Here is a 21,761-nt window from a genome sequence, read left to right as displayed (position 1 = left end):
GTCAGTCACTACTAGAATGTTTCCAACATTCCTCTTGTCTACCTCTACAGACAAGAAATCAATGCATACCAACTCCAAAGGTTTGTTGCTGGTGATGTTCTTGAGATATGCAGCCCTCGTGGGCAGAATTTTCCTTTGAACACATCGAGCGCAAGTCTCACATTTCCTGCGAACATCTTCAGCCATTCGGGGCCAATAGAACCTACTACGAATAAGTTCCAGGGTCCTCTCCATCCCTAAATGCCCAAAGTCATCATGCAGGGCCCTCATGGCCAGGGCTCTGTACTTTTTTGGCAGTACTAGTTGTGCTCGTTGTTTTTGTAAAGGGTCAGTGGTCATTCGGTGTAGCACTCCCTGAATCAGTTTTAGTTTGGTCCATTCTCTCAATAGTAGTTTACCCTCCGGGTTAGGTGGGACAACCGCAGTTGGGCTTCGCCCCTCCCTTTTGGCAAGTAGTGTATCACGAATGTCAATATCTTGCCGCTGGGCTTCTTGCCAGTCAGCCGCATTGAGCATGGGCAAAGGAGATTGGTCTAATGCAATATAGTTCACCGAAGCAGAAGGCATGCATTCAGGGGGCAGGCCCAAAGCTTCTGCAACACATCCCTGAAAGTCTTCACGGGCCTCTGGCTCTCGGCGACTCACACTGCAAATAGCTCTCACTCCATCTGTGGGTATCACAGCAACTTCTGGAGCCTGCGGACGCCTGGACAATGCATCTGCATCTACATTGCTTCTCCCTGATCGGTACTGAATGCTGAACTCATAGCTAGCCAAGGCGGCCACCCATCTCTGCCCTGTAGCATCCAGCTTAGCACTTGTTAACACATAAGTCAGTGGATTGTTGTCTGTCCACACCTGGAACTGAGCACCATACAAGTAGTCTCGAAATTTCTCAGTGATGGCCCATTTCAAGGCCAAAAACTCCAGCTTGTGGGTGGGATAGCGAGTTTCACTATCAGACAATCCTCGGCTGGCAAAGGCTACAGGTTTACATTTGCCTTCCACTTCCTGGTACAGGACTGCTCCCAGACCCTCCAAACTGGCATCAGTATGCAGGATAAATGGTTTGCTTGGGTCAGCAAAAACTAGGACTGGAGCATGAGTTAGGCAAGTAATGATTTCTCGAAAAGCCCTTTCACATCTCTCATCCCACCGTGGCCCAAATGGTGCAAAGGGGCCATTGTGTCTCTGCACAGGAGGCTTTGGGGACCTCCCCTTATTCTTGGACTTAGATTTGTTCTTGCTGGACTGATGTCCCCTGGTAAGATCATTCAGAGGCTTTACAATCGTAGCATAGTTTTTCACAAATCTGCGGTAGTAGCCACTAAATCCAAGGAAGGTCTTGAGTTCTCTGTAGTTACTTGGACATGGCCATGTAGTGAGTGCTTCTATTTTATCAGGATCAGTACTCACACCTTCTTGGGACACAATGTGACCCACATACTTCACTGAGGTTCTGCAGAACTGGCATTTGTCAATTGAAAGCTTCAGACCATAATCCTCCAACCTATCAAGCACTTTAAGAAGTCTTTCTTCATGCTCCTCTAAGGTTCTTCCAAACACAATCAGGTCATCCAAATAAACTAACACTTGCAGTAAATTCATGTCTCCCACAACTTTCTCCATGAGACGTTGAAAGGTGGCAGGTGCTCCAGAAATCCCTTGGGGCATGTGTTCGAACTGATAAAACCCTAATGGGCAGATGAAGGCTGTCTTCTCCTTATCTTCTTCTCCCAGAGGGATCTGGTAGTATCCACTTCGAAGATCCAACACAGAGAACCACTGGCTTCCCAGCAAACAGTCTAAGGCGTTTTGCACTCGAGGCATAGTGTACTGGTCGACCACCGTACGGCTGTTTAGGGTGCGGTAGTCAATACACATCCGGATTTTCCCATTCTTTTTGCGGACTACCACAATGGGTGAGGCGTATGGGCTGCGGGACTCTGTAATGATGCCATTCGCAGCCAGCTCCTGAAGATGATGTCGCACATCTTCCATCTCAGAGAGAGCAATCTTCCTAGATCTCTCCCTGCAAGGTCGAGAGTCATGTAGTCTGATATTGTGCTCTACTCCTTTTGCACATCCCACATCCCACTCATGCAGTGAGAACACCTTGGATCTTTCACAAAGTTTCTTCCTCAGGCGATCCTTCCAGTCCTCGGACACTGGTGAATCTCCAAAGTCAAACTTTGCTGGGTCTATTGCCAGAACTGGAGTTTCATACTGGGGTTTTACAATCAACTCAGGCTCAAAGAGGTCTGTTATCTTTTGTCCTTGCTTCACAAAAATATCACGACTCGTTTCATTAGCAATCAGTATAGTCACCCTTTCCTGGGCTTCAGCAGGCAGGGTTATGACTCCACTGGGGACCAGCACTCCTTCAGGGAGCTCTCCTCCCATTGGCTGCTCTATCATTGCTAACGTCCCTTTACTGCCTTTCAGACAGGTACTCATGACAAGCACTTCTTGCTCCGTCCTTGCAGGCACTACTAAGGGGGTTGTGCCCGCGTACTTCAGTGCCCCAAGCGGTAGCTCAGATGTGTCCCTTTTAGCGCTCTCAATTTTCCTATAGGCTTCAGCACAAAGCGTATGGATCATCAGGGTATTCAGGTACTGGTCCCCAGCCCGCCTTCTGCAGTAATCCGCGAGTACCTTGAAGAGACTGGAGTTGGTCCCTATCAGCACAGACACATCAGAAGTCCCTTTAGGGTCAGGGCATATTAAGGCAGCTGTGTCTACCTCTTCTCTTACCCCAGCAACCTCCTCTGGGAATTCCAGGTGCACTATGACATACCCTTGATAGGGGTATTCATCCATGCTGAGGCCACATAGGCCAAGGCCAGTCAGTGGCTGTATAGGCAGGTGCCTAAGCATCTGTTGGTAGAATGACTGAAATATAATAGTCACTTGAGATCCAGTGTCAAGCACTGCTTTACACTCCACCCCTTCGATCCTCACCATGACCTCTGCTCGAGGCCCTATCAGTCCTGCAGGGATCCCAGCTGAACAGTCTTTTCTGGGGGAATCTTCAAATCCTGCAGACCTGGGGGGTCCCCGTCCCCAGACCCTCTGGCAGCTACCGGATCTCTCCCAACTGATCCTCAGCTTTCCATACACTAAGGAGGGGTTTTCTTCATTACGGCACTTGGCAGCACTGTGTCCATCCTGACCACATCGGTAGCAGAAGAATTGACCTTTCCCCCTTCGCCTGGGGGGGATGGTGGCTCTAAGTGCGGGCTTCTCAATCGCCACAGTTTGAGGCTTCTTATTCCTAGAAGTCTTAACTCGGTCAACGGTACTTTGCAGCTCAGCTATCCGTTCCGTCAGGACCTGCATTTGTTGGGCAAGTTCCTCTCTGGTGCTCACCATCAGTACACTGGCCGTTTGCAGTGGTGTTGTGCTGGCTGGCTCCGATGTTTGGGCTTCCCAAAACTCACTGGCAGCCTGCCTTTCTTCCTCCTCTCGGACCTCTTTTATCAGCTGGGAGTAACTTGGGGGATGTTCCTGTCGTTCTCTTAGCTGGAGATGAAGTAGAATCGGGTTCTGATACTGAGTTCCTCTTACAATTTGAGCCAGTCTGGTCTGATCCATCTGCTCAGCAGTCACTGCTCCCCTCATGACAGCTCTCTGAAGCAGTCTCTCCAGTCTCTGTATGTAGGCTGAAACCTTCTCGCCCTTTTGTTGTCGGGAATTAAGGAACTTACAGTAGCTGTCTTCAGGGCCCTCTACGCTCCCAAAGTTGTATTCAAGGGCCTCTAGGCAGTCCTTCACACTGACCCCAGGGTCAATGAGCTTCAGGGTGCGAATCACATCTAATGCTGGGCCGCCAAGGCTCTCTATAAGGCATCTTCGCTTTTCTGCATCTGGTACGGCCCACTCTTGCAGCATTTCAGTGGTATGCTCTAACCAGGGTTCAAACTCCTCCTCCCCAGCAAATAATCTTAACTTACGACAAGAGTCTGACTCAGCATAGGGCAGCACAACCTTTTCCCATATTTGCCCCAGAGCTTTTGTCCAATCATCAGCCGAGGCTGCAGCCTCCGAGCTAGAAGCTGCTGAGCCAGGGCCCAACAAACCTGACATATTAGCCATTATACAAACAGTAATTTCCTCAAAATATAAGCACAAACAAAAAAAAATATAAATTGTTTCCCAATGTAGTGGATCACTCAACAGGTGCTTGCGAGGGGTACTGACCCAGGCGATCCCGGACGAGCCCCCAAAAATGTAACCCTTCTGCCCGTCAGAGTTGGCAGCAACAAGGGCCGGGTTCAATATCCAGGGGTTCCATTCCAATAACACAATGCAAACCGGCTCGAGCCCCCACCCAGTGACCTGGGACAAATATATACCACCCCCGCTGGGCGCCTCCAAGAGGCAATACTTCCCCTCTCGCAAGCACATAGTCTGAGTGTAGCAAAAGTCTTTTAATAACAGAGAGAAACAATGTGGCATTATGTTGGGGAAACACCACCAACCGGATTCATAACACAACCCATGAGCAAAAACAATCCCACCCCAGGCAAATTGGGGCATGCCCTTTTCCCTTTGGTTCTTGAGTCCAGCAACCCCAAAAGTCCAATGCCCCAAAAGTCTCTGTCCCTGGTCAGGGCAGCCCCAGAGTTCGAAAGTTTATCGGCGGAGCTTTACCTCCCAACCTGGGTGGAAATGGGACGGGGGTAAGAGGCACCTTACGTGATCTGAAGCTGACCGCCCCATAGCTCCATAGCGGCGCTCCGCTCCGCTCCGCCAGCCGCCCCACAAAACTCCTTCGCGCAGCTGCACTCCGCTCCGCCAGCCGCCCCACAAAACTCCTTCGCGCAGCTGCACTCCGCTCCGCCAGCCGCCCCACAAAACTCCTTCGCGCAGCTGCACTCCGCTCCGCCAGCCGCCCCACGAACTCCTTCGCTCAGCTGTCCTCCGCTCCGCCAGCCGCCCCACGAACTCCTTCGCTCAGCTGCGCTCCGCTCCGCCAGCCGCCCCACAAACTCCTTCACTCAGCTCCACGGCCCACAAGCAGCTCCTGCCATCCACACACTGCTCCGTGTCGAACTGCTTCACCAGCCGTCCCGCAAACTGCTCCACAATATATCTTCAGGCTCCCCCACTACTTAACACAACACTCAGTGATTTCAGCTCTTAGGTGAATTCAGCTTATAGTAGGGGAGCCCCAGTGCTGGTGCACTGTCAGCCCAAAGTGAGCTCAGCAGCCTATAACTAGACTTCTAATGAAATGAAAATTAGCTCTGATATTCCACAGTGGAGAGAGGAGGAAGTGCAATCAGCATGTAAGGCCCTCACCAAGGGGCCCATGCCACCAAGTATTAATACTTGTCCCCAGCCTCTCTCCATTCACACAGTTTTGGAACCCATGACCCTTGCCTAGCGAGTGCTACTTAGATGATGGTGAATCCCTCCATCGTAACAAAAGGCCACGTACAGTTCCAAGCACAGTTCCCATAATCAGGGTAATAACAATTTATTCTTCCTGCCCCAATAACAGAGACACTGGGGATCCCACAGCAGCCAAAGTGACCATTTGGGCAGCTATGGTCTCATTCTAGGCGTGGTGGGTGTGCCTATGCAAATGAGATCGGCCCCTGAAGTTCTTTTCCACAACTTGCCACACCTCACCACCAGATGTCAGGGTGGAGCTCATCCTGACACTGCTTACATCGGTAACAAAATGGTAACAAACTTTCACCATCTATAATGAATTATCACCTCTGTTCACGTATGTGCACCAAAAGGGATATTCTTATGGCTACAACTTAGGCACAGAAACAGTGGAGTGCTTCTTTCATCCTAAGGATGCAAAAAAAATCCAGAATCAGCTTTTGTAGCCAGGCTTGAGGAATAGCTGTGCTTCTCCATCCCCCTCTTTGGGGGAGCTAGCTCTATTGTGAATGCTCTTCTTATATTATCTTTGCAATGTGCACAGATCTGCATTGGGGCACAAGGAGGGGTTAGGCTATTTAGGCCTAATACAAAGTTCATTTAAGTCAATGCAAAAACTCCAGTGGACTTTAGTGTGTTTTGAGTCAGATCCTTTCCCCCTTTTCCTCACCCCTGTACCCTGACACAGTTCATGCCACAATCTGCCCCTGCATTTTAGAAATTTAAAATGTTTGAATTTAGAACCTCTTTAAACTTCCTGGTGAGCATGAGCTGTCCATCAAAACCTGAAATCTCTCACCTTATAAAACTGAGCTCTGATTAGCTAACCTCATTCTATAGATTTTTTGTTTTGGTAAATAAACTTGTTATTGATGAGGAAGCACCTGGCTAAATTACAAGAATCCCAGCCCCTATGTGTGTTGTCAGCAGAATTTAGGCTGGGCAAGATCTGACAGTCACACTGCCCTGCACTATATCTATAAGTCAATGTAGGGGAAATTGTTTTTTAAAAAAAAACAAAAATGGAACTGGTGTTACTATTTACATATAAAAAGCATTTAAAATGCCACCAACAGTTTAACTCCAGGAACTCTGCATCTGTATGTACAATAGGACTTTATATAACATTATATGCTGCTAAATAGTAGGGCTCAATCCATTTTAGCATATACTTTAATGCATAGCAGGCACCCCTGACAATTACTGACAATTCCATTTCCACTGTCTCTAACTGTGAGAGCAGGGAGTTTGAAATTGCAGCGGCTGTCTGTAGAGCATATTAAACTGAAATGGTGACTGGAGCAGAAGGGATTGGATGGCAAGATGAGTAGGAGGGGGTAATGGTCTATTTTTTTAATACAAGATGTTTCTCTTTCAAGTTGAATCTGAGTTTTAAAACTCCAAAGTATAATGACTGCCTGAAGATGGATTTGTTAAAAATAAGTAGTACAGAGCTCTGGCAATCTCACGATCACGGCCAGTGTAAATAATTCTGTCAGTGATGAGACTAGAGATGCTTGCTAGAAATTAGATAAGTCTATGCTAAATGCATTGATTCCCACTATTTCATGGTTGGTAATGTTCATCCATTCTCCTCTTCACACCAGAGCTTCATACTCCTTTAAAAAAAAAAAGGACAACAATTGTCAAATATATGTAGGGCTGCTGGTACAGTACAGAAATTGTTACAGGTGTTTTAAAAGTTACTGCTTTCTGAGTTCTCAGTACTTTATATGCACTAAAATTAGTCTGTTTCCTTTCTGTGTGTCCTTAATAGCTTTATTAGTATTGTTGGTTGATCAGTTTCTGTGGGAAATCTGCTTCTCTACCACTCCCTAGGGGAGTTCACATATTTGTCTGGTGTGAATTCTACCAAGTTTATCCCATCCTTATTTTGTGCCTTAGGTGTTCTCACCTTATGAAGGCACAATTCACCTTTCAGGCTAAAATATTGTGAGAGCAGGGAACACTAGAAATTCCTGGGTCTCTGTTTACGTCCTCCATACCTCTGTCATCTCCTCCCTTGAGGCTACAAGTGAATTTTTGTTGCCACCAGAGAAATTCTGTCACAGAGCTGTGTGGGGAAAAATGATCTCATCACTGGCAAAATGATCTCATGATGTAACAGAAACATTTTAGGGTTCTCTCTCACAAAATCCTTATTTGGGTTACTGAGGTTTCACATGCAGGAGGATCCTTAGGGCTATGCAAAATAATAGTTTGTGGGACTGCACCCTGAACTTCCCCAGCAACCTTTACCCCTTTTATTAAAATATTTGTATTGCAGTTGCTTGCTCCTATACACCACAGCTGAGATTGGGACCCTATTGTGCTAGGCCTTGTTCATACACATCATATGAGACGGTCCTGCCCCAAAGAGCTGTGGCTTTTTCACACCCCTGAGCAACTCAGTTGGGTCAACCTAACTCTTTTGTGTAGACCAGGCCTTAGATATGTTTATAGTGAAAACAAGTAAAAGATTTTTTAACCAAGTATGAAGATTCTAGAAGTAGCAAGTGAAAGTACTAGAAACAAATGGTTACATATAAAATAAAATCATAACATCCTTTTCTGACGATCAGGATCCAGACATATCAGGGAGAGAACAAGGGGTTGAATCAACATGTTATTGTACTATAAAACGATATCCAGTAATGTCTTTTATGAAAGCTTATAATGTTTTGAACTTGGTGGTCATTATTAGGCACATATATAGACTATGGTTATAAATCTACATACTTGGGTTTATAAAAACTGTGCTCAGAACCTGTAATACAACTTTACAACAGGACAGTGATCAATCAGACAGGGAGAAGCACCTCCCAAACAAGTTATTTACACAAAATCAGTTTCAAGTATCGAGCCAGGAAGAGCCAATCATGGACCATTAAAGTTAATGGAAAGATATTGAAACTGAAAGAAGAACTCAACTGAAAGTCTGGGAAAATAAGAAAGGAGGAAGTTCCCCCCACTCTGAATTACCATGAGTCATTTTATGGCAGGAGAAAGAGGGGACAGAAAGGGGGAAAAAAAGCCTTTTAAAAGGAGGCTTGTGTCTGAGATTAGCACCAGAAAGTGAGGGACAGCCTTTAAGCTGAAAGGTGTCCATCAAACACTGAGTCCCCTCTAGGAGAGGTGGCACACTGGGAAACTGTTCAGCAGCAATATAAGAACGACCATACTGGGTCAGAGCGCGATAGCCCATCTAGCCCAGTATCCTGTCTTCTGATAGTAGCCAATGCTAGGGAATGAATGGGAGGGAACAGAACAGGTAATCATCAAGTGATCCATCCCGTCACCCATTCCCAACTTCTGACAAACAAAGGCTAGGGACACCATCCCTGCCATCCTGGCTGATAGCCATTGATGGACCCATCTTGCATGAACTTATCTAGTTCTTTAGAGCCCTGTTATAGTCTTGCCCTTCACAACATCCTCTGGCAAAAAGTTCCACAGGTTGGCCGTATGTTGTATGAAGAAATACTTCCTTTTGTTTGTTTAAAACCTGCTACATATTAATTTCATTTGGTGACCCCTAGTTTTTCTGTTACGAGAAGGAGTAATTAACACTTCCTTATTTACTTTCTCTATACCCATCATTATTTTATAGACCTCTATAATATCCCCCCTTAGTCATCTCTTTTCCAAGATGAAAAGTCCCATTCTTATTAATCTCTCCTCATACAGAAGCCATTCCATATCCCTAGTCATTTTTGTTGCCCTTTTCTGTACCTTTTCCAATTCCAATTTTTTTTTGAAATGCGGCAACCACAGCTACACACAGTATTCAAGATGTGGGCATACCATGGATTTATATAGATGAGATATGTTCTGTCTTATTATCTATCCCTTTCTTAATGATTCCCAACATTGTTAGCTTTATTGACTGCTGTTGCACATTGAGTGGATGTTTTCAGAGAACTAGCCACATTGACTCCAAGATCTCTCTCAAGTGGTAACAGCTAATTTAGACCCCCATCATTTTATATGTATAGATAGGATTATGTTTTCCCAAGGTGCATTACTTTGCATTTATCAGCATTGAATTTCATCTGCCATTTTATTAGCCAGTTACCCAGTTTTGTGAGATCCCTAACTCTTCACAGTCTACTTTGGACTGTTTACCGCTTTTTCCAGATCATTTATGAATATATTGAATAGTACTGGTCCTAGTACAGACCACTGTTTACCTATCTCTATTCTGAAAATAGACCATTTATCCATACTCTGTTTCCTTTCTTTTAAGGAGTTACTGATCCATGAGAGAACCTTCCCTGTTATCCCATGACAGCTTACTTTGCTTAAGAGCCTTTGATGACGGACCTTGTCAAAAGCTTTCTGAAAATCTTGGTAAACTATATCCACTGGATCACCCTTGTCCACATGTTTGTTGATGCCTTCAAAGAATTCTAGTAAATTGGTGAGGCATGATTTCCCTTTACAAAAAAACATGTTGACTCTTCCTCAACAAATCACGTTCATCTATGTGTCTGATAAAACTGTTCATTACTAGAGTTTCAATCAATTTGCCTTGAAGTTAGGCTTACTGGTTTGTAATTGCCAGGATTTCCTCTGGAGCCTTTTTTAAAAATTGGCATCACATTAGCTATACTCCAGTCACCTGGTACAGAAGCCGATTTAAATGATAGGTTACATACCATAGTTAGTAGTTCTGCAATTTCACATTTGAGTTCCTTCAGAACTCTTGGGTGAATACTATCTGGTCCTAGTAACTTATTACAGTTTACTTTATCAATTTGTTCTAAAATCTCCTCTAATGACAACTCAATCTGGGACAGTTCCTCAGATTTGTCACCTAAAAAGAATGGCTAAGGTTTGGGAATCTCCCTCACATAAGAGTTAACTTATATGAGAAAAAGTGATGTATCTAATATAGAAGAGTAAAGCCAGAAGTTGCATCTTTGTTTTCTGCATGACTTGTATGTATTTGTGCAACAGAGTGACAACTCACTAGTGCGGCACCTTCTGCTGGTCACCTTGGGAATTAGCTCAACTCCAGCTCTGAAGCACCCTCTGGCAGCTGGTGTCTTGCCTGCCTCAGGCCCCATGTCCCTCCTGTACCCCAGTGCCCCTTACCTTGGGGTGCTTCCCCACTGCAGTGTCCCCACACTCTGGGTCTCCCCTCCAGGGAACCCCCACTCCTCTAAGCCCATCTTGCCTCAGTGGCTACTGCCAGTCATCATCTATCCCCTTTTCCCTGGGGCAAACTACAGTCTGTAATGGCCACTCATCATTGGCAATGGGATAGGACCTGCAGCCTTTGCCTATCCCCGGGCTGCCCCTCTGCAGCCCCAGTACCTTTTTTGGGCCTTTAACAAGGCCTGCAGCCCAGGGGTTTACCTGGCTAGAGCTCCCCAGCTCCCTTTGCCCTTCCTCAGCACTGCTCCGCTTCAGGTACCTTGCTCCCATGCAGCTAGCCTTTCCCATGCCAGGGCTAGAATGAAACTTCTTCAGCTCCTGTCCCCCCCAGGCCTCTTACCAGGGCTAGCTTGGGCCTGATTAAACCAGCCACACCTGGGGCCATCTACCTCTCCAGCCTCCCTCAGCTGCTCTTAATCCCTTTTACCTTGGAGTGGGGGAGCCGCCCCACTATAATTTGCTTTTCCTTACTATTTCATCTTTGAATCTCTGATTTTTCTATTAAATGAACTCTTTGTTTACAGTTACCCGAAGGAAGTCTCTGGTGTGCAAACTGTGTGGAGCATGTGCCAAAGTGAACTTGTAATTGGGGACTGTTTTTACACCTTGGGGGGGGTGTGTGACAAACCAGAGGGGAAAAGTCCAAGGTTCTGGTAATTAAGAACTCAGGGTAGATGGATTTGGGGAGACTCAGGACGGGAAGGGCTGTTGGGGTCACCTTGCAGGGACTAGGGTGGTGGAAGCCAGAGAGAGACTTTTGTGCTTGAAGGCTGGCTACTGGTGTCAGGGCTTTGAGCCACAGCAGCATAGCATCAAAACACCCAACGTTACAAGGCAGATGGTGACAGAACCCCTTACTGGTCTGGGTGATCTCTAAGAGTCAAAGCCTTCTAGAGCCAGGACTTAATTAACAAGATATGATCTTGTCTAATGAAGCTGAGTTCACCCAAAGTCTTTGCAGTGTTTTCCAGCCAGGTTGTCTGTGACCCTCCCTTCATAACACAGAACACACTGTCTCTTCGATGAAGGGTCAAGGATGTTCCTCAATACCACCAGCTATACCGCCCAAATCCATTGATTTTATTTGTAAGCAGTACCCCATCCTGTGGCTTTTGGGTTTTTTCTGAAGTTTTCCTCTCATGTGGTTTCACATTCTTTTCATTTGCATCAGACTCAGGGCTGGTGTACAGTTGAAATGCTGCAGTAGTTACTGAGAGGTGGTAGCTAGGTTGACGGAAGAATTATTCTGTCAGCCTAGCCCTGTCTGTACAGGGATTTATGTTGGATTAACTGCATCACTCAGGGATGTGAATTTTTCAGTGCAAACAGTAGGAGGAGCTAGCTGCCCCATGTAAGTACCTAACACCTCTGACAGACACGGATTTGGGGAGGCTAGCCCCTTGAATGGCATGGCGGTGGGTACACTCTATTTTTAGCATGCTAGCTCAATCAAAGCAAATGCAAGTTTGTCTCCTCTAGCTAGGAATCTCATCTCCAGCTTGAAGTATAGACATACCTTTTGATCTGTGGGCAATCACAAACCTCAGTGATGATAGGCGATGCAATAGATGTTACCACCAAAGTATAAATTAGCATGGAAAGGCCTGCGTAAAAAGCTGAGCCATGTGTCCCCAGGGGCTTCCCTACAGACTGATTGCAAACACAGGGGCTGGAGCAATGATTTTGTGTGTGTAAGAAATCAGTAAGTGAGCAGACAGTGAGAGAAGCAGGGTGAGAGTGTGGCCCTAAGAGATTCTTTTGGGCAGAGTACTGGCTGCATGGGAAGGCTTAGAGATTGTGAGCAAGAAACTGCCAGCTGCTGTTTGTTCCTACTGCGTTCCCAAACAGGACTTTGTGTACACTCTTTGTTAATAAACTGGATTATACAAAAGAATATACCTGACTTGTATAACCAACTTCTCCTAATAGAAACACCCAGGAATGCCCCAAATATTGGCTCACCGCTTGAATCAAGAGGAAATGGTATTAGTTGTCCCTTTTGAGGAAAAGAGAAGTTAGTTGAGCAGCATCTGTTGTTGCTGTTATTGTTGAAGTCTGAACATGTTTTGGGGGGTTTTTTTGAGAGAAAAAGAGACAGATGCACAAAATGGAAGACAAAAGAACAGCAAAGATAGAAAATACAGCTTCTGTTTCTGGGACTGACTCTTGCTTGCAACCTCACTGTTGGAGAAACATAACCCCAGTGTAAGGGAACTATTGCCCCCTTACTAACATTCAGTGGGGGTGTTTTAGTTGCTAGCGCCCAGTACTAAAAAGGGGGAAGGGTCGGTGGGGAATCAGGACCCTGAGACTGACAGCCCCCAGGAACAATGGGGAGAGGCCAATGCTCCAGGTCAGCCTGAAAGACAGGGTGAGCAGGCTAATCAGGGAGTCAGGAGGCCAGGGAGGAGAGTCACAGAAGCAGCCTGCAGAGCAGACCTGTCCTGGGAGCAGAGCTGTAGCAACCAGAGCCAGAGGGGCCAAAGAAGCAGCCCAGGGAGCTGGAGGCAGAGCAGCAGCAGCTGTGCAGAGACAGAGTGGTGGAGCTGGGGCTGGTGCAGTCCAGAGCTGGGTGCAGTGAGCAGCTGGGGAGAGCGAGGGGGACCCTGGGCAGCGGGCCCAGCACAGGGAGACACCTCAGCCAAGAGGCTCTGCAGGCCAGCCTTGGATCATAACCCCGTCAGGGCGGGGGCGACACTGGGAAGAAGAGTCCTCCCACTTAGAGCCTGAGAGCGTGTGGCCACCACCAGAGCAAGTGTCCAACCCACGGCATCCCTGCAGCAAAGCCAGGGCCTGAGAAGAAGGCCTGGGACCTACAAGGAACAGACTGTGAACTGCCCTGACATTCCAGAGACACTGTGATGTTCCCTGCCACAGAGCAGGTTGGAGTGTTTCCTTTAACCTTTCCGATTTTTTCTTATTCTTTTCAAAATTAATTGTTGATTAAATAACTTGCATTTGCTTTAACTTGTATGTAATGGTCAGTGGGTCAGAGAAGTTTTGTTCAATATCTTCATAAATGATCTGGAGGATGGTGTAGATTGCACTCTCAGCAAATTTGCGGATGATACTAAACTAGCAGGAGTGGTAGATACGCTGGAGGGGAGGGATAGGATACAGAAGGACCTAGACAAATTGGAGGATTGGGCCAAAAGAAATCTGATGAGGTTCAATAAGGATAAGTGCAGGGTCCTGCACTTAGGATGGAAGAATCCAATGCACTGCTACAGACTAGGGGCCGAATGGCTAGGCAGCAGTTCTGCGGAAAAGGACCTAGGGGTGACAGTGGATGAAAAGCTGGATATGAGTCAGCAGTGTGCCCTTGTTGCCAAGAAGGCCAATGGCATTTTGGGATGTATAAGTAGGGGCATAGCGAGCAGATCGAGGGACGTGATCGTTCCCCTCTATTCGACATTGGTGAGGCCTCATCTGGAGTACTGTGTCCAGTTTTGGGCCCCACACTACAAGAAGGATGTGGATAAATTGGAGAGAGTCCAGCGAAGGGCAACAAAAATGATTAGGGGTCTAGAACACATGACTTATGAGGAGAGGCTGAGGGAGCTGGGATTGTTTAGTCTGCAGAAGAGAAGAATGAGGGGGGATTTGATAGCTGCTTTCAACTACCTGAAAGGGGGTTCCAAAGAGGATGGCTCTAGACTGTTCTCAATGGTAGCAGATGACAGAATGAGGAGTAATGGTCTCAAGTTGCAGTGGGGGAGGTTTAGGTTGGATATTAGGAAAAACTTTTTCACTATGAGGGTGGTGAAACACTGGAATGCGTTACCTAGGGAGGTGGTAGAATCTCCTTCCTTAGAGGTTTTTAAGGTCAGGCTTGACAAAGCCCTGGCTGGGATGATTTAACTGGGAATTGGCCCTGCTTCGAGCAGGGGGTTGGACTAGATGACCTTCTGGGGTCCCTTCCAACCCTGATATTCTATGATTCTATGATTCTAAGTGCCCAGTGCAGAGAGAGTACCCCGGAGTGGGGACACCCTAGCCCCTGACCTAGGTGACCACAGCAGAGTTGGTGGTCGAGTCCCCTAGGAATCCTGGGCCCAGCCTTGTTGGGGTTACGAGGACTCTGCCAGACAGGAGAGTGGAAGGGGAGTCCTCAAGGGCAGGGAGGCCACTGGGTAAAGGAAGTGGGAGAGAGGACTCAGATCCTTTCGCTAGCCCACTTCACCGGGGTAGTGCAGAAGCCAGGAAAGTTCCCCACAATAGCGGGACTATTCCCCCACTTACACTAGCACATGGTCTTATCCATTCCAAGACCTGGCCGACTTGTATCAACATCGGACTGTGTAAGGCATTATTTTTTAGCTGTCTCCCTGATCATGGGCTCACAGCAATGTAGCTAAAGATGTAGTCTTGTTTGGATAAGCTAGACTATTATTAAAACAGAAAGTGAAAAGAGAGAAAGGAAAGAGGAGAAATAAGATGGAAAAAGAAACTGACATGGGGGAGTGGTGACAGCAGGAACTCACACTCACTTGCTAGGTGTTGATGATTTAGCCAAAGCTGGTGAGGATGGTAATGTTATCAGTTCCCGCTCACTGGCCTAGTCTGGTCAGGATGCCTTTCAGGATCAGGATGATGTAGGCCCAATGCAGTCATGGTGGTTCCCAAGGTCCCAGGATATGGTGGCACCTCATTCCAGTCCATTTGTCCGCCTTGCTCCTATTCAATGACACTGAGATAATGTCCAAGAAGGGATGGCAGTCCCTTCCCATTAATTTTATCCAATCAAAATACATTCTGGTGATTTCAGTTGTAAACATTTCCTCCCATTTCTAGAATCTTTCATCTTGTCATCCTATCAACCCACAACTTTAGCAGGAGCCTTGAAGACCCCTTGTCGCAGGTCTTTCAACTTAAACGATTCTGTTTGAGCCAGTCTATTTGTCTTCAATTTTTGTGAACAATTTTATGGAACAGGCTGAGTTACATTTTTGTTACCTTGGACAACCTAATGAACAGTCCTCTGCACAACAGCAATGAGACAAACATGCCGTTGGGGGCAGGGATGAGAGACTGAAATTGAGCTAAACAAATGTAAGTGTATGTGGGGGAAGATGTCTCCAAGTGGGCTTTTTCCCTGTGGATTTGGGGAAAGGCGACAGGAGAAGAGATGGACAAACTGAGGGTATATCTGCACTACAATACTAAGTCAACCTATGTTAGGTGGAATTACAGCCACTGCAGTAATGTTCACACTACCCTCCTTCTGTTGGTGGTGCCGGTCCTCACCAGGAGGGGGCAGCTGGGAGCGGAGGTTGCAGCTGCCCAGGGCTTCTGGGGGCCCTGAGCAGGGAGCCTCTGCGCAGCAATCCAGCTAGGAACAGGGAGTCGGGGGTGTGACAGTGCCCCCTGTAAGGCTTTATGGAAATATGCTTATGAATGTATATATGACATAACTGGAATATGTTTTATGCTACATATGCCATGTAACATATCTCTGTAAAGGTTATGATCTAGTGAATCTATTCATCTATTTGTATGCATGTGTCATTATCGTATTCAAAGTTATGAATATTGGCTGTATACTTGTTTGATTTTAAATAACCTTAGTAAGGAATTTGCTCAGCTTCTTTAGAAAGGAATTTGCAAGTTAAGTGCCCAGTCAAGAAGCACTTAATGCACAATGAGTCTTGGAAGGCTCCAATCAAGATAAGAAGTCTACCTGAGGACATTCAAGGTAGCATGTGAACCATGGCTGCTGCCTATAAAAACTGAGTCATGCACGGACATGTGACTTGCCCAGGTGACTCCAAAACTTCATCTTGGAGCTGGACTTTGCATAGGAGAGAGGGGGAGTCTTCACCCACAAGAGAAAGTCTATTTAAACCCATGGGAGACCCCTTCATTTTGTCTTCAGCTGGTTAAAGAGATAGCCTTTCCACCCCCACGGATACCTGAAAGAAACTGGAACAAAGGACAGTAACAACAGGGGGTGTGGGTGATTGCTGGACGCAGACTAGAAGGACACTAGTCTGTAAAAGGAAGCTTACTGGAATTCCTCTAAGGGTGAGGAATTTTTTATCTGTATTCAGTTTTCTTACTGTATTAGACATAGACTTGCATGTTCTATTTTATTTTACTTGGTAATTCACTTTGTTCGGTCTATTACTACTTGGAACCACTTAAATCCTACTTTCTGTATTTAATAAAATAACTTTTTACTTATTATTTAATCCAGAGTAAGTAATTTATACTTACTCTGTAATGCTTGTGGGGGGACGGGGATGGACAGCTGTGCATATCTCTCTACCAGTGTTATAGAGGGCGAACGATTTATGAGTTTACCCTGTATCAGCTTTATACAGGGTAAAACGGATTTATTTGGGGTTTAGACCCCATTGGGAGTTGGGCATCTGAGTGTTAAAGACAGGAACGCTTCTTAAGCTGCTTTCAGTTTAAGCCTACAGCTGTTAGGGGACGTGTTTCAGACCTGGGCCTGGGTTTGCAGCAGGCTAGCGGGTCTGGCTCAAACCAGGCAGGGCACTGAAGTCCCCAGCTGGGAGGGCAAGGAAAGCAGGGGCAGAAGTAGTCTTGGCACATCAGTTGGCAGCCCCCAGGGGGATTCTGTGATCCAACCCCTCACAGGGGGCAGCTGGGGTCTAGCTGCTTGGCTTTCTTGTCAGTTTCATGGCTCCATGCATAGAGCCGTGAAATTGACAAAATATCCAACAGCTGATGTAAGGAATGCAGTGTCTGCACAGACAGTGTCTCCCCTTAACTAGACTGACATAAGCCCTACACCTCTCATGGAGGTGGAGTTATTATGTCTTTGTAGTAGGGCACTTACATCGGTGGGACAAGGTTGTAGTATGTACACTGACATAATTAGGTCAGCGTAACATGCCTCACATCGACCTAATTGTGTAGAGTAGACCAGGCCTGAGAAAGAGAGAAGAAAGTAAGAATTAAAAGGGAGGCATGTGATTGTAAAAGACAAGACCACAAAGGAGGAGGCAACCAAAATATGAGGAAGTGGGGGGTGGAGAGTGAAAGGGAGGTGGTCAAAAAGAGAAGAGATAGCAGACAGAACAGCAGGGAGAAAAAGGAGGACAAAAACAATGAAAATTAGGCAGGGAGACAGCTTAAGTCAGAAAAATCTCACTCCCTTCACTCACCCACATCAATAAAAAAAAAGTCACTCAAAGAGCTACATCTAACCTGACAGCTATGTTCTCCTCTCAGACCATTTACCTGGCTTTAATCATGATGATTCCTGTCCCAGGACACGGTGACCAGGTCCTGTACTCAGTCCCTATGACAGCATAAAAATTGCACTGAGTTAGCTTCCCTACTCGAGGCACCCCATAATCTTTAGAGACTAGCCACAAGATTTAAGGAACATTGTTCCAATGGAAAAAAATATAAATACAATCAACGTTTTGAGGATAGGTATCTCTCTGAATGTATTTTCTTTAGCATGACTGTCAGTTTGCAGTAGAACTTGCTGTGTATCATTTTACAGAATATATTAACAAACTGGTTGTGATTTGTGTTACATTAATACATGCTATCATGTTCTAACTGATGCTGGTAGCAACTGATAAGGATGAAACACAATTTCAACCATATTCTCATGAGCAGTACTTATTCATTTGGGTAGTTCTACCGAATGAAATGAAACTACTCATGTGAGCATGGATTGTAGGAATGGGCCCTGGATTAAAAATGAAAATATGTTGCTCTACATGGAATTTATGCTGAATAATGCAATAGGTTTAACCAGTGATGATTTTTATTTCAAAGGATGAGGTTTTCAGAAGTACTTAAGTGACTTAGGGGCACAAGTCCTATCTACCTTCAGTGGGACTCATTCTCTAAAATCAATTGGGTGCTTTTGAAAATACAACCCCAAATCAATCTATTTAACTTCTATAGTGAATCACTTTATTACAGGCAAAAGCTAGAGGAAGGCAGAAGTAAGATTCCAATTTTTCTTATGGTAATCACAGACCCCTGTGTTTTCTGAAGTTTCCATAAATGCATTTTTAGCACTTTAATTACTGTTTTTCCATTCCTAATAGAAAGTCTGTGAAACATTTTCCATTGTCATTATTGGAGCCTGATTGCTTCATTGGTTCCCATTTGCCCCAAGGTGAGAGTTAATTTTAAAGCAGCAGTACATGGAATCTCTTAAAGGAAAATGTTCAAACTCAAAATGGAGGCAGCTCTTTCTTTTTTACTTTTAACTAGAAAATCTTTGAAGAATGGCAGAATTGGAAGTGCGATAGAAACAGGTATCATTTTAGTTTTTCCTGAAACTACAGGAGAAATTATCCTAATTTCCCAGCCGATAATAGAATTTTCTTAATGCTCATGTACTGCTTAGTTTTATTATCTGCTTGATAAAAACTTGCAGCATTAACTTTGCTACACTAAGTGAATAACCAGTGAGTGTCTGGTGTTCTGCATTTATGGTTCAAATATACCATTTGAGGGGAAAATGTTAAAGCAGGGTTCTAATACATGTATATAGCATCAGCAAATAACATAAAGATTAATCTGATGACATCATTTAAATACCCTTTAATGAGAGAGTGATTATGGCAAAGCCCACTTGACAAAGCCCTGGCTGAGATTATTTAGTTGGGGTTGGTCCTGCTTTGAGCAGGGGGTTGGACTAGATGACCTCCTGAGGTCTCTTCCAACCCTGATATTCTATGTATGAAAATTTGTATCAGCAGCTGCAAGGATGCCCCTTGAAATTTTTCAAATGGTATGTACAACTGAATCACTCTCACTTGTTCTCTCATACTTTTAGAAGGTCTTGAGGCTGAGCGAGTCCTGCAAGCAGAGCGGGCTGGAAGCGGGGCAAGGCTGAGTGGGGGAGCCCTGGTGCAGGAGCCAGCCCCTCAGCAGTGATGAGGAGGAGTAGCACTGTTCTCCACTGACCACTCAGGATTGGTCCCCCGGACCCTCCATTTTGATGGGGTAGAGGGTGGCAATGCCAAAACTGAGTGAGTGACATTGAGATCCGGAACATGGGGAACACAGGGCTAATTGGGCTTGGCCCCTGCACCCCTCTATTATAATGGAGAGGTTGTGGGCCAAATCTGAGTGGGCAGTGGGGTTGCCAGCACTGCTGCTCCTCTCTGCTGCTATGGGGCAGGCTCCTGCACCAGGGCTAACTGCCCAGGAGCCTGTGCAGCCTCACTCCACCATGGTATGCATTGTGCATAACGTGTATGGCTGCAGGCACACAAAACTGAATAAAGAAAAGGAGTACCTGTGGCACCTTAGAGACTAACCAATTTATTTGAGCATGAGCTTTCGTGAGCTACAGCTCACTTCATCGGATGCATACAGTGGAAAATACAGAGGATATTTTTATACACACAGACCATGAACAAATGGGTGTTTATCACTACAAAAGGTTTTCTCTCCTCCCACCCCACTCTCCTGTTTGTAATAGCTTATCTAAAGTGATCACTCTCCTTACAATGTGTATGATAATCAAGGTGGGCCATTTCCAGGACAAATTCACTTTAGATAAGCTATTACCAGCAGGAGAGTGGGGTGGGGGGAGAGAAAACCTTTTGTAGTGATAAACACCCATTTTTTCATGGTCTGTGTGTATAAAAATATCCTCTGTATTTTCCACAGTATGCATCCGATGAAGTGAGCTGTAGCTCACGAAAGCTTATGCTCAAATAAATTGGTTAGTCTCTAAGGTGCCACAGGTGCACCTTTTCTTTTTGTGAATACAGACTAACATGACTGTTACTCTGAAAACTGAATAAAAAATAAGGACTCTACAGGATTTTAGGGCATCCATCACTGTAATACTAGACACTTAGGCATGATCCACAAAAATAAATAGGTGCCTAAATCCTGCTTTTAGGCTCCACTGTGCTCCACAAAGCTCCTGCTTGGCTGCCATCCAATCCTGTAGGAACCTGAACTCACTCAGCACATAAATTCTTGCAGTAAATGTTCCCAAGGCACCAAAATTTCTGCATCTGTGCATGCTGCTGCCCCAATGTAAGCACCCAGACCCCTAGCTCCAGCCTGTGTGGAGGAAAGTAGATGCTCCTCCGTCTAATTTACGTATGGGGGCTCATCTTGTAGGCCTGCTTAGAGCCCACCTAGATTTATACATAACAGAGGAGGAGGAGCACAATCTCCTTCATAACCTTTAGCTTAGTGGTTGGGGTTATTCTCTTGGGATGTGGGAGATCCTGGTTCAAGTCTTCCCGAACCCCTGAAGATGAGAAGGGATTTGAATAGGGATCTGCCACCTCTCATGTGGCCTAACCACTGGATTATGGGATATACTGATGTGGGTCTCCCTCAATCTCTCCTATTGAAGTTGTTTCATTTGAATTAAATATTAATTGGGGCAGAGAGTGAGAGAGTCCAGTGGGCAGGGTGCTCACCTGAGAGGTGGTAGTGCTCTGCTCAGATCCTCTCTCTTCCTCAGGCAGAGTGGGGACTTGAACTGGTGGTCTCCATCAGGTGAATGCCCTAACCACTGTGCCCCGGACCCACACCACTCCCTGAAGCAGCCAGCATGCCCCTGCGGCCCCCAGGAGGTGGAGGGAGAAACGTGGCTCCGCACACTGTTCCTGCCTGCAACCACTGCCCCCTCAGCTCCCATTGGCTGCAGGTCACCCTTCCATTTCAGCCCCCACGTGAGTTAGATAGCTAAACACCTATCTTCCCCCTGGTTCATAGATAGCAAGCAGAGAGAGGTGCCTCACTGCAGCCTGGACTTAGGCACCTATCTCCATAAGGGGGTTGGGGGTGCGGCGTGGGGTCTTAGGACACATCCCCCTCTTTGGCATTTCCCATTGGCTAGTTTAGCACATCCCAGCCTGACATACTTGCTTTTGTAGATCCCATTCTAAGGCACCTACCTTGCCCCATGTATTGTATAGGAAACCTAGGAGCCGAACTCAGATTTTGTGGATTCCAGTGTTTTTCCTGTGATTTTCTAGGCACTAAATCCCTTTGTGGATCTGGGCCTTAATATACAGCATTATCTGTAAGTAATGTTATGAGAGGCAAAGTGGTCCACTGGATAGAACATTTCACTAGGACTGAAGAGTCATGCAGTCTTTTCTTGGCCCTACCACTGACCACTTGTGTGACTTTGGGCAAGTCACTTCACTTCTCTGTGCCACTGACACCCTTTATCTGTCTTGTTTATTTCAACTGAAAGTCCCTGTCCCAAGAGCTATCTCATA

General features: G+C 45.9%; 2 long non-coding RNA genes across 2 annotated transcripts in view; one reads left to right on the top strand and one right to left on the bottom strand.

The window, feature by feature from the left end:
* LOC311517805 overlaps window positions 1-21,761 on the bottom strand; it is a 68,653-nt gene that overhangs the window by 17,171 nt on the left and 29,721 nt on the right. Inside the window, exons 2-3 of the long non-coding RNA XR_014710798.1 lie at window positions 17,770-17,830; window positions 15,051-15,237 (exon numbers count right to left, since the gene is read on the bottom strand). This is a non-coding gene — a long non-coding RNA (uncharacterized lncRNA). The remainder of the gene's footprint in view (window positions 1-15,050; window positions 15,238-17,769; window positions 17,831-21,761) is intronic.
* Window positions 16,358-21,761, top strand: part of LOC311517803 — a 103,408-nt gene continuing 98,004 nt past the window's right edge. The window contains exon 1 of the long non-coding RNA XR_014710797.1: window positions 16,358-16,584. This is a non-coding gene — a long non-coding RNA (uncharacterized lncRNA). The remainder of the gene's footprint in view (window positions 16,585-21,761) is intronic.

Source organism: Lepidochelys olivacea, assembly GCF_965140295.1.
Source record: "Lepidochelys olivacea isolate rLepOli2 genome assembly, chromosome: 3".
Lineage (NCBI taxonomy): Eukaryota > Metazoa > Chordata > Testudines > Cheloniidae > Lepidochelys > Lepidochelys olivacea.
The sequence above is the reverse complement of the archived record's forward strand: the minus strand, read 5'-3'. Positions and strand labels throughout refer to the sequence as shown.